The sequence below is a fragment of the Rhinolophus ferrumequinum genome, unplaced genomic scaffold (genome assembly GCF_004115265.2).
Source record: "Rhinolophus ferrumequinum isolate MPI-CBG mRhiFer1 unplaced genomic scaffold, mRhiFer1_v1.p scaffold_87_arrow_ctg1_1, whole genome shotgun sequence".
NCBI classification, from domain to species: domain Eukaryota; kingdom Metazoa; phylum Chordata; class Mammalia; order Chiroptera; family Rhinolophidae; genus Rhinolophus; species Rhinolophus ferrumequinum.
The window spans coordinates 530,493-549,282 of record NW_022680445.1 but is presented as its reverse complement, the minus strand read 5'-3'; positions in this window follow the sequence as shown (position 1 = coordinate 549,282).

The window sequence follows — 18,790 nt, the reverse complement described above, 5'->3', positions numbered from 1 at the left end:
TTCAGAAGACCATAAACTGGCTGTCAAATTATTAAGGGTCCTTAACACAGGCAAAAGTTTAGCTATAGGTATCAATTTGAAAATTTTGACAATTACGAGTTTTATCTTCAAGAGCTTAGCTTTATGTTGGTGGGGGAGGGAGAACTCTTTTTTTTTTTTTTTAACAAGGAACTCTTTGGTTGAGAAGAGCAGATGTGTTACTAAGAGTTATACTTAACCCATTTAACTGCCATTTCCTGAACACTTCTAAAGCTTTCTGCTTTTAGGTCAGAGAGATGCAGGATGTTGATCTCAGAAGGAAATCTGATTCAGGCTAGATTCAATCTAAGTGTATTCCAATAACCAGGAGAGCCAGGGGCAACATAAAATATCATTTTTGCATCACTAATGGCTTGAACAACTTTCGAACTGCCCTATTGTTTCTGAACAGCTTTTCCCATGTTTTACATTTCTAATCCAGCCTTATTTTAAATAAAATATTATTTCTTAGATATGTGTCCTTTCTCATAGTCTTAAAAAGATCTTGATTCTCTCAGATGGAGTTTAGTGAAGACTCTTTCCCACCCCCCCCAGCTGTTTTCATTTCTCCAAGGTCAGCAGAGAAAATCCCCCTATTGCAGAAAACACACCTTCGCTTTCAATGTGTAGGCCCCACAGTCGACAGTTTAGTCACAAGATCGAAAATCCACATCCTTTTTCTGCAGCAGCATTTTTGCCAGCTTGACAAAGCACAGGCCTGGCATCAAGACAGTGAGACTTTGGTCACAGATTCTCTGCTAATGGTCCCCGTGACAGGGGACATCTCCTTCACTCGGGATGTCTCTTCACTCCTATCTGAGTAAGGCCAGGCAATTGTCCGAAGTCTATTTCACCTGATAAACGTCCAAAATGCCCAATTAGCCCCCACTGAGATTCTTAGACCTTATGATACCAGCTTCCACCCAATGCCTCTGGCTTTCTCAGTGGAAGAGCTCAGCTTTCCACAAAGGGGCCCGAGGAGGAGAAAGGCAGGACCTGACACAGTTCAATGTGGGATGGTGATGACTTTGTACAATAAGCTGGACATTTTTCAAAAATACCCTGGGGTCCCTAAGTTTCCCTTAACTCATCATATGGATCAATCATTCCTGAGTTTATCTAGAGTTGCTAAACCGGAAGGGATCCGGGAGTGCATCTGTCCATTGCACTACAGATGAGGACCAGGTGGGTACGAGGACACTGCCCCTTGTACTTCATTTGTCTCTTGCTAGTGTTAGCATCGGGGCCAAAACCCAGGGTTACCACCCAGTCAGGGTCCTTCCACAGCGTGACGCTACAACCCCGTTATGTGTGTCTCTTCTACCTCACGCAGTGAAGAGGATCTGAATTGTTCTACCAGTTTCACAAAGTGCTGTTAACTGTCTATTCCCAAGCTGCCTCCTCACTCAAGTCTCGAGAGCTGCTCCCCGTACAATTCCCAGATTTGAGGGGCAGTTACGACTCCCAAGCACCTCCCATCCTGGAATGTTAGCTTCAGAGGCAGGGTCTGGAGTCTGGGTGCTCCCCACATTGTTTCCTGAGAACCTAGCACTTCCTGGCACACGACAGTCATTCAATAAATATTCTAGAATAATGAATGAACAAAGTGCTATCACTCTCACTGTGACTTCTCCTCAGGCATCTTCCCTAGTCTCCTTTGCATGTCTCCAAATCCAAGGAATAAGGAATGGCTTTGGTATTTTTGTTGTCACCAAGCAAATCTGTCCTTTCTGCTCTTGTCTGTGCCACCTCCATCTTCGTAAGGAGGATGGGGCACCGCTGGCAGCTTTAGGTTGTGGGTGTATCAGAGCCCTTCAAGCTGAGTCCAGTCAAAGCTAATGCCTCCGGCTTCCTAGTTTTGCTCTAAACAAAGCAGTGAGTGTATGGACCAGTCCCTTCTTGTTCTCCTGCAGCTTCTCAAACCTTGCCCACTTGACCCTGGCCCCAGAAGCTGGGCGTCTGGAGTTGTCGTGTACTGATAGCTCTGTGTATTTGCATCATCGGTCCTGCAAAACGCACAGCCTTGTTCCTGAATTTTTTTTTCCTAAGGGTTCATGATCTTGGCATTGCCTTTTGGTGACATCCCCGGGAACTTCAGAGATGGGAAGCATTTTAAAGCACACGCTTCCTTTGGTGACATCAGCAGAACCTTGATCTGTGAGACTATCAGCCGCCACCAGCAGACACAGCACCAGCCAAAGGGCAGCAGGAAGGAGGGTGGGTGGGACAGACGCTGGCCAGCGAGGCCATGTGGGCTTTTCTTTTACTTCTTTTCAAAAGGGAAAATCCAAGACCTGCTTTTTTGGTCGTGTGCTCTGCAAGAATGTAAACATGTGGGACAGAGGGGAAGTGACTCTTTGGGACGAAGCCTAACCCCTTTGATTTGGGGAAGTCACAGGGTATTTTTTCCTGCCTGCAGTTTAACCTATGGCTATTTCTCTTGGTCTGTGGCTTTCTCTTTAACCAGCAAGTCTCTCTCACCCAGTGACAAGAAAACTCTGATTCCTCGAGGTGAGATCACAGAACACTCCTGGTAAAACTCATTGCACACCCAAAGTGGGTGCAGGCCCTAACCTGATACGGCTAAAATGAAGCCAACGTTCCAATCCCCATGTTTTTAGAAGAAAGGAAGTCATAAAATGCTAGGTATTTTGTTTAACAACAGCAAAAAAAAACAGTCTCCCCACAGAAATAATTACCTTTCATATTGAAAGTATGAATGTTTGATGAGAAGATAAGACAAAATGGTCGAGGGCGGAGTGCCCTCTCCTGTCTCCTCCCCACCTGCCTCTCACATCCGCCCTCGGCCCGGGGCTCCCCTCAAAGGCCACCCATGGTAGTGACTCATGCCCACACAAGCTTGGAGCACCCCCTTTCCAGAGTTCCAGCCATGGTTTGGTTCATCTAAGATCACTCCCACTAAAATGAAATATTTTTCAGACATTAATTTTAGACTTTTCATTCAACGAAGCTTTTAATCCTGTTAGCAGCAGAGGTCTCTGGATGTCCTGTCTTCCCCTTTCCCTCTGCTCCTTTTGGAAGTCTTGCTAAAAAAACAACCAAAATAATTCAAAAGTAGTAAAATGACCCGAGTCTGGGCCGGCCCAGGGCAGAGTAGGACTCAGATATTGAGGGTGGTGTGGGAGAAATTGTGTGAGCTGAGAACATTCTCCATGCTTTAAAGGCCCTGGAGCCCTTTGGGTAGACCCTGCTCTTCCGCGGGGAACCCAGATCATGCAACAAGTCCACGTTAAGCCTGCCGGAGCGCAGAACTGTCAGCTCCTGGTTGGGCCTCTTTTGGCTGCTTGGCCACCTTGCCTCGCCAAGGGAAAGCCTGTAAGTCCGTCCTATTGTACTTTATTCTACAGGCACAGAGCAGAAGGGGCTTATTCGCGGTCTTGGGACCAGGTTCCCCCCCTTTCCAGGTACCCTCCCCAAATTCCCTCCTATCCCTTTATGGCCAGGAATATCTTCTTCCTGCTGTTAGCATGTTTCTCTCCGAACAACCCCTAGAAGGCTGGGGCATGAGTTCTCACTAATGTTTCAAAAGGAAACCAGAATATACAGTGAGCAGCAACTTGGTCTTGTAGGAAGGTGAGGGGGCATCTTGGAAAACATGGCAGAAAACTGTGCTCAGGAAATGGGGAGCAGGGCTGAGTGAGCCCCAAGCCCTGAAGCATAATGAGTTTCCACTGTCCACCTCAAGGCATGCTAGGCCTCAAGTCCAGGGAACCAGACATGTGTGGCCTTCTGCGGGCCAGTAGTCCACACAGCTGGGAAATAAGGCAGAAATCGAGAGACAGGAGGAAGGCCGGGAAGAAGGTGAACTTGGGGTTGGCTGCAAGCTCATTCCTGGATCTGCTCTGAGCAGAGCCCAAAGATGGACTCCCGCTGGGTTTCTGCATTCACCAGCTCCCACCTGAGAAGGTGACAGGGACAGTGGGGAGTTCCAGCTGCTTCGGTGGAGGGAGGGGTGGATCCCGGGAGAATCCTGCTTCCTTTCCCTAGGCCTGGGTAAGGACACTAATGGGAGTCGGGGCTTGGGACAGCGGGGCCACTGGCTAGTAACTGAGGCGTGAGCGAGACTGTGTCACATTCAAATACGCACTCCCAGCAGGACTGCAACCCCAGTCTGTCCAATTTTAAGGAGTATTTTATTCCTCTGTCACACTGAAAACAATTCCATCACGTTTGCTTCACAGACGGGAGCCAATCCGAGAAACTCAAAGGTTAAGGAGACAAAGGGAAGGGGAGCAGCTGAGGCAGATTACAGCTCCAAACAGAAGAGTGTGCTGAATTCATCCGTGCTAAGAAGCAGCGGGGAGCGGCGAAGGGTCACTGAGGACACAGAGATCCCAAGACACTTTCTGAAGAATAAAGAACAAAACCAACATACTCTTTTTGGTGAACTGCGTATTGATTGAATGAAGAGGCCTAGAGGATTCCGTGATGCGTAAGAGTTCTCACCCTCAAGATTGCCTGTTACAGAGGGGACAATAGTCGGGGTTCTCCAGAGAAACAGAACCAACAGAATAGATACTGATGTACACAATGAGACTGAGAACAGGAAGTGCTTCACACCATTACCGGGGCTGAAAAGTCCCACGATTTGCTGTTTGCTAGCTGGAGAACCAAGAAAACCGGTGGTGTCATTCATTCTGAGTCCAAAGGCCTGAAAAATCAGGGGACCAATGGCGTAAATCCTGGACAGAGTCTAAAGGGCTGAGAAGCAGGAGCACCGATGTCTGAGGGCCAGAGAAGATGGACATCCCAGCTCCAGCAGAGAGCAGATTTGTGCTTCCTCTGCCTTTTTGTTCCCTTCAGATGGACACTGCCCACCTGCATGGGGAGGGCCATCTTTACTCAGTTTATCAATTCAGATGCTGATGTCCTTCAGAAACACCCTCACAGACACACTTCACATAACATTGTACCAGCTATCTGGGCATCCCTCAGCAGGCAAGTGGACACAAGATCAACCATCACAGAAGAGAAATCAGAATTGAACCCAACATTTCCAGGCAGCAGGGTAAGCCTGAAGTCTGACTTCCTTTCTTGTGATGAGGCAGCAACTTGCCAATCTAGAGCTGGGCTGTCCCTTACGATGGCCACTGCCACACGTGGCTGCTGAGCGCTCGAAATGTGGCTAGTCTGAGCTGAGATGTGTTATAAATGTCAAACACTCACTGGATTTCAGAGACTTACTGGAAAAAAAAGGAAAATAACTCAACAGATTTTTTTTTTAATATTTAATCCACTTTGAAATATACATATTTTGGTATCTTGAGTTAAATAAAATATATTATTCAAGTTAATTCCAGTTACATGTGGCAATTAGGAAATTTAAAATTATTTTGGTGGCTTGCATTGTTTTCTACTGAACCAATAACACCGATCTAGAAGGAAACCTGAGATCCCGTTTCACACTTTTTCTTAATCCGGGACCCTAGGAAGAGGCCTGAGGAGCTTTCAGAATCATCTTTTGGGGGCTCCCCACTTTTAACCTCAGGCCCTCTTGGTTCTCAGAGTCAGAGGCCACCCAAACAGATGCTGCTGTTGTCAAAAATATGTCTCCCATAGTGATCCCTTTAAACAGGGCTTTGGAAAATGGACTCCTCAAATGGCCGTGACAGGCTCTTCATCAGCAAGCCCCCCTCCCCAAACTGAGACCCCGAAGCTCCCTTTGCAGTTGGCTGTTCTCAGTGTGGTCTGTGGTGTGACTCGCGGAGCCGTGTCAGTGAGCTCGGTGCATGGTAGACTTTCCTTGTTGCAGGAATTCTCAGAGCCTTTATATATTAATAGGTATTGTGACTCCCTGAGAGCCAAGCATTTGATGGGACTTTTCCTAAATTTGTTGAGGACCGATCCCTCAGGCCTTCTTTGAGCATTCACTGAGCATACATCAAGAACGGCTGTGTGGACTGTATGATTTCTACGCTTCTGCTAAAGGTCCTCTTTCTTCCCCCACCACACCCTCAGCTCCTCTCCCTGGACCTGACCAAAGTTACAAGGCACACCGCTGCTGGCTCCGAGGGAAAACTGCAGCTGCTTCTACTAGTTTCTAGAGTATCTTTTGTTCACTAGCATTTGGCAAAATGGCATTTGATTTACTAACAAGAGGAATTTGCTGATGTTCAACCAGGTGAGACCATTTTTCTCTGCCTGGTTTTGATAGTCTCTCCTCCAAACCTCAAAAGAACTTAATTGCCTTCTGATTTATATGATCGTAGGAGATCTCAAAAAAAAAAAAAAAATACACACACAGACACAGACACACACACACACACACACACACTGGGGTGCCAAAAAATGTACACACATGACTTGTATTCATTTTTTGTTATTGGTATATATTGAGTATTACAATTTTAATACAGTTTTTTCCTTTCTTAAAATGTGTGTACATATATATATACACACACACACAATTTGTGTACTGGGAGTAAGAGAGAGAGCTTTATATCAATGCCTAATTCATTTAACTCTGGGGGAAAATATAATCAATTTCCAACAGATAGCTTTAAGATTTGCAAAGTGTTGGATTAAGGACCTTACTCAATAATCATTTATATTCTTTCTTATCCGGGCTCCAACCCTCCCAGAGTGCGGGTTGGTGGAGGAGACAGCCTGGCTTTGGCCCGGTTACAGGAAGCTGCCAGCAGGCTGAGGTGTGGCTGGAAGGGGCCAGGGTGCTCATGTTCTTCGCTCCATCTTGCTAACATTGGCTGCTATTATATCCCATCGCAGTGCTCTCCCCTCCTCACCATCTCCAACTCTGAGATCCTGCCCACATACTCAATTCAGGCTATAACGAAGCTTACAGCTTCTGTCATCAGCTTCCCAGACTGGCCCACTTAAACAAACAAACAAACAAACAAATAAACATGTCACCTATAGGTTGGTCTTGCCATCCCACACATTTTCTTACTCTTAGTTTTCAGTCTTCTCGGTTTCATTGTCACTTAACAATCATGTATTAAACAGAATACAGGTCCACTGTGCCAGGTGTGGGGCTGAGTGTGGGCAAGGAAGCAGCTCCTACCAGCCCTGCACATAGGAACGAAATTAGTCGATTTGGTTTGTTTTCCTTTTGTTTAAAGATACCCTGGCTTCATTTGGTTGAATTCGTTACTCTTTGTTTTTCTTTTTTAATCTTCATGACAACTAAATTGAAGTTTGAGCCTGGTTCATACAGGACCATGTCTCCTGGCTGCCTTCGGAATCCCACTTTTTGCCTTTGTTGTCTCCCCCACTATCCTGACGCTGGCAGTGCCTCTGCCCTTCTGGGCACCTGCTTTCCATTCTCCAGACACTCTGGACTCCCCAGTGCCCAGTCCAAGGACAGGGCCACCGCAGGACGTGGAGCCTTCTCCACCCTGAGCAGGCCTGTCGCCATGCTAACACAGCAGAGACCCAGTTTCAGCTGACAATCTCATATTGCAGGTCAGGAAACAAAAGAACAATTCAGCTCTCATGAAAACTGGCCAGATTTCCATGCAATGATTTTCCTACTTGAAATCACTTTTTGTGTTTTCATCGCAGAAATGAATTCAAAGGAATATGAGTAATTGCTGGTCTACTCAGAATCATTGGTCTGCCACAAGAAAGTGCATTCCTGCATGAATCTATTAATTTTCATTTCCAGGGTTTTCAGATATAAAAAAATGTTTGATGTAATACACACTGCTCCTCTGTTATAATTACACAACGTCTTACTGCCTAAATTGGAGAAGCACTTCATCGATCAGTATGAATTTGGTCCTTAGGAGATGGCTTTTACATTTGTTTGACACACGGAAAAATGCCCACAAGCCTTTTGTAAGATTTTTTGGCTGCTACTCTCCCGAATTACAATAGCAGTAACTGCTCCTTCCTGGTGGCTCTGCTGTAATTCTCATGTCCAGTGATGGCTCAATGCATATGTGCTTGAAAGGGAGCACGTGGTGGGGAGTCTCCAATTATAAAAAAAATATATTCCATTCAAGGACCATTTCCTGAGTTTCTATGCAACACTGTTCTGGGCTCAATTTACTAAGTACCCTGTATACTCCAGGAGCTTGTCGCAGTGTTTAGATGGGGGTTCCTCCCATGTTACAAAGAAACAACCAACCCAAAATGGAGTCACTCGTGGCAAGCCCACCAAGACTTAATACTTAACCTAAATGCAGGAGTGGAAGTTTAAACCAATCAGTCCGGAATTCCCTGGTTGGCACTAGTGAGATCATTTGCCTGATAAGACCCCCTGCCTTCCCCTAAGAGAAGGGGACCTTGCGTGAAACAATCTGCTCTTTTAACTTTCTTGTCACACCCTGTTTCTGCCTATAAAAGCCTTCATTTTGTACAGCGCCTCAGAGTATTTTCCTATTTACTAAATGGGACGCTGCCCAATTCATAAATGTTCAATAAAGCCAATCAGATGCTTAAATCTATTTGATTGAATTAAATGTAACACCCATAATTCTAAATATGTCTTGTATCATCTACTTCTTCTACAAAGTGGGGAGGTTGGATTCCGCCGGGCCTGATAACTGCGCCTTTGCTGCTCACACACAGCCCAATCAGGAGGCCTTGATCAATTTCTAGCTATTGCTTCCCTCCTCGCCCATTCTTGGGGCTCCGGGGCTGCCATGCCACATCCACGCCAGTCCTTTCCCTAGATCCTAGGACGAAGCCAGACCTGAGGCAGGGAGTCGCCTTGGCTGCCAGTATTCCATCATCCCATGGCTAGGCCTCCCTACACTGCTGGAGTTCTGCCTTGGCTTCTGCCATGGCTTCTGCCTTACTTTTCTGAGAGAAAACTGTATTCAGCAGGGTTCAGCTGCAGAGAACAGAATCCACTTGAGCTACGTGAAGCAGAAAGGAATTTCTCACAGGCTACTACATGGCTTACAGACTGCTTGGTACAGCTGAAGAACAGACCACAAGAGGCACTCCCTGGGGCTACACTCAAAGCCATCTAGAGGAACCAGGCAAAATTCATAACAACCAGGGAGGGACCTCAAGAAGCAGCGAAGAACACCTGCTGGCCTCAAAACCACTCACCTCTGCTTATCTCACATGAAAGTCTCAGGGTCGGCCTTTCTGGTCATTTGACTGGTTCCAATTAAACATCCCCATTTGCATCAGGAAGTGGACCCTAAGTAATGTCTAGAGTCCTAGTTGCAGGGGACTCTAGGGTACTCACCTGCCCGCTTCTGCAGTACAGGAAGGCACAGCACAAAGCAGAGCATGGTGGAAGGGACGCTGGATGACCTGGCCCTCAGCTCTGTCAGTTTCCCAAGTAGTAACTTGACCCCCATCCATATCCACTTTTGTCTCCGTAGCCTGCTTAATCCTCCAGGAAGCGTGACACCTGTTTCTATTGGCTGGGAATGAGTCACCTGGTGACAAATATCTTCTGTGAAGTGCCTCTTCTCCCCACCACCCTCAACACAGTTACCCGTTTATAACGTGAATCTCTGCCCCCTCCATGGCCATAGTTTATTGTTCTAGGAATAAGCAACTCCCTACTCTGAGCCAATCAGAGGTCTCCTCTTGAATCTATGGGCTGGAAACCAAGAGCGTTAAGTAAAAGTGTCTCCTAGTGGCTGAAGTTGTGAAAAAAGTCTTGGGAACTCTCAGAGGCCACGGTTCCTGCCACGTGGACAGAGATAAGAGAGACTTCTCAGCAGCCTTTGACCCTGCTGATCATTTCCATCTCCCTGGAACTTTCTTCTTTCACCTGCAGGACCCCAAGTTAGCTGGGCTCCCCTTTCACCTTGGGTGCCCCCGCCCAGCCTGCCCTGTCGGTTCCTCCTCATCTCCCTGACATCTTAACGTCTGTGTTGTTAATTGGCCTCTTTGCTTTCATAGCCCTCCTTTTCCTTTTATCTGCTGCTCTCTGCATCACAAGAGACTTGGCTTCACAGGCTGAATTCCCTGGCTACTAATGGATATGGCCAATTGGAGACGCAGGACGGAGACTGAGGAGGGAGCCCTGGGTGTTCTCTCCAGGACCAGCTTCATCTCTTCTTGTCGTCACCTCCACAGTTCAGTTTTTGTCAGGGGAGCCCAACCCCCGGTTCTGTAACACCACCTTCTCTTTATTCCCAGACGACGTAGTTGTCTACGGGTACGTAGAAAATCTGACAGAATCTAAGAAAAGCTATTAGAGTTAATGAGTTAAGCAAGGTTGCAACATATAGAATCAAGATACAAAAATCATATACTAGCTACAAATAATCAGAAATTAAAGTCAGTATCATTTAATGTCACATTAAAAATATTAGATATTTAGGGATAAATCGGACAAAAGATGTGAGAGATCCGTGCTTTGAAAACTGCAAAACCTTGCTGAGAGAAATTAAAGAAGATTTAAATTAATGGAGCTATATACCTTATTTATAGGCTGGAAGGCTCAATTCTCCCCAAATTGACGTACAGATTCAAAACAATCCTAATCAAAATCCAAGCACAACTTTTTTTGTAGAATTTAATAAGCTGATTCTAAAATCAACAAGCTTTTAGGAAAGTAGTCTTTAGAGTAATTTTGTGACACCAAACACGCATGCTATTCTTCTTGATTTGATGTTTCAAGTTCGGAAAGCCTGCCAAGAATTGTCTACAACAGCAGTTCTATGAGTCTGACTCCTCTGAGAAATGCAGTTTCCCGAATCCCACCCAGCCAGACCTGTAAGTCAGAAATGCAGGGTTCTTCACGAGGCTTCTAGGGGATTGAGATGCAGCCAAATCACCACCGGGACCACCAGATCGACACAACCACGAGGTTTGGAGACAAATTCACTTATGGCGTCACTTTTAGTGTCTGGACTGACGTTAGGACCCTGAAATAAAATCGGCAGAAGGCTCCCTACTTTATACAATTGTGTTCTTTCTTCAGTTTTCTTTATTTTACTTTTTTAACCAACTTTTTCAGGAGGCATGTTAGAATATTTTTTTTTTTTTGGCATGTTAGAATTTAGATAATAAAGTCCACTACTCATTTACAGTAAGCAGGAAAGACTCACCAGGAGTAGAGGAATAAATGCATTTTTATATGTTAACATAGTGGATTTACTGTCCGGTAATAAAAATGAAACACACACACACACACACACACACACACACACACACACACGTTTTTATTAATACCGTGTTTCCCCGGAAATAAGACTGGGTCTTATATTAATTTTTGCTCCCAATGATGTATTAGGGCTTATGTTCAGGGGATGTCATCCTGAAAAATCATGCTAGGGTTTATTTTCTGGTAAGGTCTTATTTTCGGGAAACACAGTATAACGTGGAGGGAAAGACATCAGAGGCAAAATAATGCAGTATGATTTCACTTATGTGATGTTTAAAAACACCCTAAACCAAAGCATACTGTTCAAGGATGCATACGTTGGTGGTAAACTATAAAGACAGTCGAGAGGAGGATTACTTTAAACTCAGAACAGTGGAGGGAGGGCAGGAGGGTGTGTGAGTGGGGAAGAGAGTAACGGCAGCGCCTCCTGAAACACCAGCAGTGCTCTGTTTGTCGACCTGGATGGCAGCTACGAGGCTGTTTGCTTCACAAATATATTAAGGTGTGCATATAAGTTTGTATGCGTTTTGTATAGTTACATTATATTTCACCATTCAAAACTGTCTCAAACAGAAAGAAAAGTAAAATAAAGTTGAGCACCCACTTCAGCTTAGAAAATAAAATGTTACCAGTACAAGTGGAAGCCCTGTGGGGCTCTCCCTGATTATATCTTCTCCCTTTCAGCCAAGGTAATTGTTCTGAATTTGTTAAAACATTCTGAATCATTTTATCTGTTTTTATTACACATGAGTGTATGTATATAATCACTGTTTTGCATATTTTAACCTTTATATAATCTTGCATTATATATCCTATTGCAACTTTTCACTCAATTTGCAAATTCATGTGGGTTCTTATGACTATGATCATTCATTATTGCAGCTGTAGCATATTCTTTTCTCTGAAGACAGTATAACTCACTGAGCTAGTGTATTGTTGATGGACATTTGGTTGTTCATAGTTTTTGTTATTTATTATAAATAGTGCTGCTGTGAATATTCTTGTGTGTCTTATTTTGTGTATGTATAAACATATGTGTATATAGATACGTTATGTATATACCAGAAAATTCTATCTTTATGTGTGGTAAATAATATTTTTATGGAATTATATAAATTATGGAAACATGTGGGTGCATATATATATATATATGCATATCTCTATATATGTATACACATACATATATGTATGGCATTTCCTATGTTTCTTTCTTGTGTGTATTGCCTATACATTTTGGCAATACCTTCTTCCCTTTTTTTATATTATTTCTCTTTTCCTCTTTGAACTTCTTATTGTCAAGAATGTGTTTTAAATATTTTCTCCCAACTCATGGCATGTCTGGTTGCTGTATTGTGTCTTTTGAGAAATGGAAATTATTATTTTTAATGGGGTTGCATTAGTCAATTTCCTTCAGGGTTTATACTTATTTATTAATGTTTTCCCATCTCAAATTCATAAGAATATTGTTTTATGGCATCCTCTAAAAGCTCCGTTTCGCATCTATGTCTTTAATTCAGCTGGGATTACTTTTCCTGGAATATGAAATAGGGTCAGGAATCCACAGCCATGGGCTAAGTGGTCTATCTCTTCCTTGCTGATTTGCAATGCTGTCACTGTCCCTTTCTCTCTACACCACCACTTAGTACTTACTTCTGGGCCAAATATCTAAATAATATGGTTATACGGCTCTTTCTCAGTTTTTCAGTTTTAGACATTTTTTACCAACTTCCTACTACAACAGGTAAGGATCTAGCTTTTGGTCCTGCCCTTGCCTCTCCTCTCTTCTGTCTCCCAGGACTTTTGATAATTTTCTTCCCACCATTTTCTCCCCTTTTCTAAAAGGGGAGAAAATACTAAATGTATAGCCTCTTTTCTAGGAGTGGGCATTTCTAACAGTTGATTGTTAGTTCTTGTATATCCTACAATTTTTTTATCTCTTCTCTCCACTTTTAGAAGATTTTCTCAAAATTATTGCCCAACCCTTCTAATAATCTTATTTTTAATTTCAAAGAGCTCATTTTTGTTCTCTTGCTGTTCCTATTTTATCCTATTTTATCGCATTCTATTCTTGTTATGAATGCATTGTGTTTTGAGAACAGTATTGTGCACTAGTTAGAGGTACCGGATGGAAAGAGATTAGGGGACCCAGTTGGGGGAACCTGGAAATTCAGACAGGTACAACAGCCCAGAGCAGCACTGTCCCACAGAAATATAATGTGACCCAATCGTGTCATTTTAGATGCTCTAACAGGCACATTTTAAAATGTGAAAGGAAAAAGGTTGAATTTTTATAATGTATTTTATTTAACCCCCTATATTCAATATGTTATCACATGTTATCCATATAAATACTTATTAATGAGATATTTCACTTTTTTGGGTATGTCTTCTCAATTTGGTATTTTAAGCATATCTTCATTTGGACTCTCCACATTGCAAGTGCGTCCAGTGGCACCTGTGTCAGAGAACAGGTCCGCGGGGAGCTGGACTGAGCCTGCAGGTTCATTTGCAAGCTGCCCTGAGTCCCCAAAGAACTGTCTCTCCAGCCTGCCTCTGGGCTTTCTGGAACGCGCCCCCAGCACTCTGCCCCCGATGGTGCGGCTTGGACATCTCTCCACCCCAGATGCCTATCTCAGCAGGGCCCTGCTGGCACCTACCCGACCCGGTATTATTTCCCCTGCTGGATGTCATCTGCATTTGCTCCCAATCTCAACTCTTTGAAAGTACTAGTTCCCCAGGGCTCACTCCCTGTCCTTCTCGCCACAGGGCCTGGTTCTGTGACTGTCATCTCTGGGCTCTGCTGATGACCCCAGCTTTGCCATACCAGCCTTGATGCCCCTGACTGCTGCCCAGCCGACTGATGTCTTAATCTGGCTAGAAAAGCGGCAGCCTGAAAGTGTCGTGAAAGGCTAAAGCAGCTCATCCCTGATATGGTGAGTACTGGATCCCACAGGCAACCAGCTTATTTCCAAACACAAACTTTGAGTGGGGCATGTGCTGTCAGCTACATGGCCAGCTCTGGTCAGGACTGGCTCGAGAACTGGAGTAGGCTTGGGGTTGCGGTGTCTAGGGCCTGGGCTCTGGGCCTTTGCATTGGTAAAGAGAAGACAAGGCCAGGAGAAACTCAGTAGGGGCCAGCGGGAGGCAGAAGAGCCACCCTGTGCTCAGGGGGCAGGCATGGGATGAGGCCCAGGAGTGCAGGAAGCTCCGCCTCCCCTGGAGCCCTGAGGGATGGGCCGGCAGGTGTGCCTGGTGAGTCAGCCCTGGGCCCCTGCTGCGCTCCCGATGACTTACAGCTCACACAATAGCCCAATTGTGTCACTGCATTTAGCTGTGGCCTGGGTTCCAACCCAGGGACTCAGCCCAGGGACCTCTAGGGACAGAGAGAAATAGCTATGAGAGAGGTCTTTGTGCAAATGTGTCCTGTAGGAAGGAGCCCTGGGGTCACAGAGAGCATGGCTGTGGCCAAGGAAGGACAATGTTGGACAAGAGAAGATGGTCTCAGCAACTTGCTTGGATGGATGGCCTGTGGCTGTTGGAACATGACAAGAAGAAAGCTTATCAATTCGGTGTGGAATTGTCATGCATTTTAAGTAGGTTTTCAGACAAAGGGCCTGGAAAGTCTGAAGTCCAAGAGAGGTTAGCCAGGTCTCAAGATACTGCAATGATTTTTAACCAACTGAATACTTTGAATGCATTTACCTTTTTTCTATTGTCATCACAGGCAAAGACCTATTTGAGACTCTTTGTAACAAAAATTTAAGGGTCGGTTAGGGCAGCTGAGAATCTTGGCTGTTTTGGGGCCAACAGCTCAGTCTGCCCTGGAGGAAAGTTTAAATCCATTTTTGTGGCAGGTGAAACTTCTGAACAGTTATTACTGATACTATTTGGCTACAGGTGTGCTGTCACTATACCTCATTTAGACGTGAAGCATGGGAGGCACCAGCTATTCCTGTGGAACAGGAAATTAAAATCATGCTCGGGCAGAGATGTGGGTGCTAAGGCCAGTGGAGCCAACTCTTTCGTCTGCAGCACCGAACAGCGACGTCTCTTCACGGGCACCAGCTTGCAAGAAGGGCTTTCTAGGTCTTAGCACGTGTTGGCTAGAAGAAATAAGTAGGGGAAGGAATTTAAAACCCAACACCGTGTGAAAATACTAGAAGTATAGCCCCTGTTGTCCCAGTTTTCACCAGCCTGTAGGCTTCATGCTGTGACAGTCCCCAAAATAGCTCTGATTTCTCTAATTTCAACCCAGTCTCTCAGAGTCTCACTCAATTCTTCATGGCAACACCAGGTGAATCTCACCTGGCTCCCGAGCAGACTTCTCAGCTCTTGTGTGGACCCTTCCCATTCTTCCAGTGCAGCCATTCTTGTTGGTGTCCACTCCGCTGGCCTCACTGCATCTACAAGGACGCCTTTTCCTCAGCTCACGTGTCCTCCAGTGGGCTCAGATGGAAACCTACCATGGGAGGGTGGGGACCATTCTCAAACAGGCATGAGGCTCTCCTTTTCCTTGTGGCCTCTGTCCCCTCGCCCACAGGCTGTGCATTCTGTCATTCTCATTCCATCAGGAACCCTCATGTAAGTTCACTTCTACCTCATCTCCTGTCTTACACTCACAGAGAAGTCTCAGCCCAAATGGTAAGTGAAATGTGGGGCCTCCGCTACTAACGAGAAGCCAAACTCTGGAGGAAGCTCTACATAAGGTGTCACCATATCCCTGATATGGTGAGTAGGATGCAAAACCTGGGATCCCTTTATCTTGCAGTTTTGGCAGGTGTCCCAAAAGTTGAGAACAATATGGTAGGTGCCGCCTCCTAAGACAACAGGTACCATATCCTAAAGCTAAGTGCATGGAGTGTGTGGACCCAGTTCTGCTCGCACCATCAACACCTGGGGGATAGGTGTTGGTGGAAGCGGATGAGGGCGAGGCATATTTAGGGATGTTGCTCCCCACCTCACGGGGGAGCAGGTGCTCCCCCTTCACCTCAAGCAATGTGATTTGGAGGTCATAAGGACCGTGTGGAGAGCTGGGCTTTGTGTCCCTGGAGTTTGGAAAGAAGAGGGACTTTTAATTCCCACCTGCTAAGCCTAAAGGCTAGAGCTGAGAATACGCTGTCCTGTCACCAATCTGCCCTTGCCCGGAGGACAGCAAGCCCAGGAGAAGAGTTAGTGACCCCACAGGAAGGAGCCCACCTGGGATCATCTGAAGGAGGATCCCACTTAAGAGGACTGCCTGGGAGGAGAGGAAGCTCAGAGACTTCAGGAAGAGTCAGAGCCAGTGGAGAACAGACATGGCCCACATGTCTTGGCAGGGAGATTCTAAGAACTGACCAAGGTACCCTATGGCCAGCAGTTGTACGTCCAGCCATATCCTGGTCCTAACAGAATTCTTGCACATCCCACTCCTCTCTGCCCCTGTCCAGCCCACTGAAGTGGGAAGGGGGTGGGGGAGGTGAGTAAAGAACAGGAAGAAACCATCATACTGTCTCCTACTCTGCAGCCTTCCAGCGAGTGGTGCACCCAAACTAGGGTAGCTTTCAGTTGGACAGAATTTCAGAATCCCATTTGATGGGAATTTTCAATTATTGAAACAAGACTGGTTTTGTGATCAAAGGGCCAAAAATGTTATGAAAACTGCTCGAGATTTTCTGCACAAACAGGGAAGGAGGAAAGAGCAAGTTTGAAGGAGTAAGAGGAGAATAAATATTTTTTTCTGTTTACCCCTAATCGATCCAGTTACAGATAGCCCAGTTAGATACAACTACTGACAGGTAATATACACCGAGCAATTAAAAATAATATTTAGGCACAAGTCTACAGAGCTTCTGCTCTCAGAGGCCAATTCTATTTACTCGCTCACTGGCTCATGGCTGAACACATGCGTATGAAGTCAGACAATTAAGTTCGCGAACTCATCCTAGAAAACTCACCTCATTGCTGAATATCACTATGGTCACCTTAGAAGTACTCCCTTTGGGAAGCTATGTACCAATGCCAGCACCTAGTCCACCCTTCAAAGCCATTTTGGAACTCTTTTTCTGGAATGACCATCACAGCTGTCGTTGTATTACTCTTGATGTCCTGAATGTCATCAAAATGTCTTCCTTTCAACATTTCCTTTATCTTTGGATAAAGAAAGAAGTCACTGGGGGCCAGATCAGGTGAGTAGGGAGGGTGTTCCAATACAGTTATTTGTTTACTGGCTAAAAACTCCCTCACAGACAGTGCCGTGTGAGCTGGTGCATTGTCATGCTGCAAGAGCCATGTATTGTTGGCAAAAAGTTCAGGTCATTTAACTTTTTCACGCAGGCTTTTCAGCACTTCCAAATAGTCAACTTCGTTAACTGTTTGTCCAGTTGCTACAAATTCATAATGAATAATCCCTCTGATATCAAAAAGAGGTTAGCAGCATTGTTGCAACAAGTTCGAGAACTCAATTGCCCAACCTCGTATTGAGGGCTGTGGGTGCTCTTTAATACTTAGGACACCATGTTTTACTAAAACTCTTATCTCTGAGCATCAGGGGCACTGTCGATGCAGTAAACATGCAGCATCGGGGACCAAGTTCAAGGACAGCAGGCTTCCATTTCCCATCACACACTTGCTTCATGGCAAACGCCATGTTTGTTCCACAGTGGGGTCACCCACAGCATGACTTGAAGTGTCAATTCACTCTCCTCTTTCCTTTCCTACCTCTTTGTCTGCATGATTGAATTTATGTGGGTGGTAAAATGTGTGCATAATGCAACTCCACTTTTATTTCGTGTTTTTATTTATTCTTATTACATAGGCAATCCATCATTTACTGGGAGAAGCATTAGAAAATACAAATAAATTCATAGGAAGAGGTTCTCGTAGTCCCTCCCTCCCATTTCTCACCCTCAGCTAATGGGTACTTACATGTCTTCAATGAATCAATTGGCCTTTACCACAGTTTCTAGATCTATCAGTATGAGACACCACAAGGCTTCTGCTGAGATGGATGAGAATTCAGATGCTTATCCCACATCATCTCTCCTTCCCATCAGTACCTGACATCACTCGTTTTGTTTCTCTGGGGGTTAACTTTGTGACTTTCAGTAACTTCCACTTTTAACATTGTCAATCAACTATTGACAGACTCTTGTGCCCTCTTGCTCTCTCCCCTTTTCACCATCAACTTTGTTATCTGTAACTTTACTTGTACATTGTCAAAGTGGACAACAGTTCCATGACGTCAACAGGCACTACATTTTCCATGCTTGTTCATTTTCACGACTGCAGCATTCTCTCAAATCAGAGAGGATTACGGAATTTTGCTCACCTTCAAGTAATTGTTGAATTAGCTGTTTCTTCATCTGGTGGGTGGCTCTACCCATAAGGTCACTAACACCCTTGTGCTTCTTGAAGGCACAGTTTCTTCCCTCCTCCAAGCCCCCACCCCTAGGCCTTTTCAGGCTGTCCTTTTCAGCTGATGGCCTTGCCTCTGTCATTGGAATGACCTTAGAACCGGACAACACCATGAGAGATTCAACTGGATGCTAAGTATCTATTCAAGAGTTGCAGATGTAGCAGGAGCACAAACATGAAAAGCATCCCAGACAGAATGGGCCACTACACAGAGCAGGTGCACCTAGTCAAGTGGAACGACAGCAGACCTCCTTGAGGACGGAAACTGCGGCTGGGTCTGGGAGTGCCTGTTGGAATGAGACCACAGGCAGAGCTCAT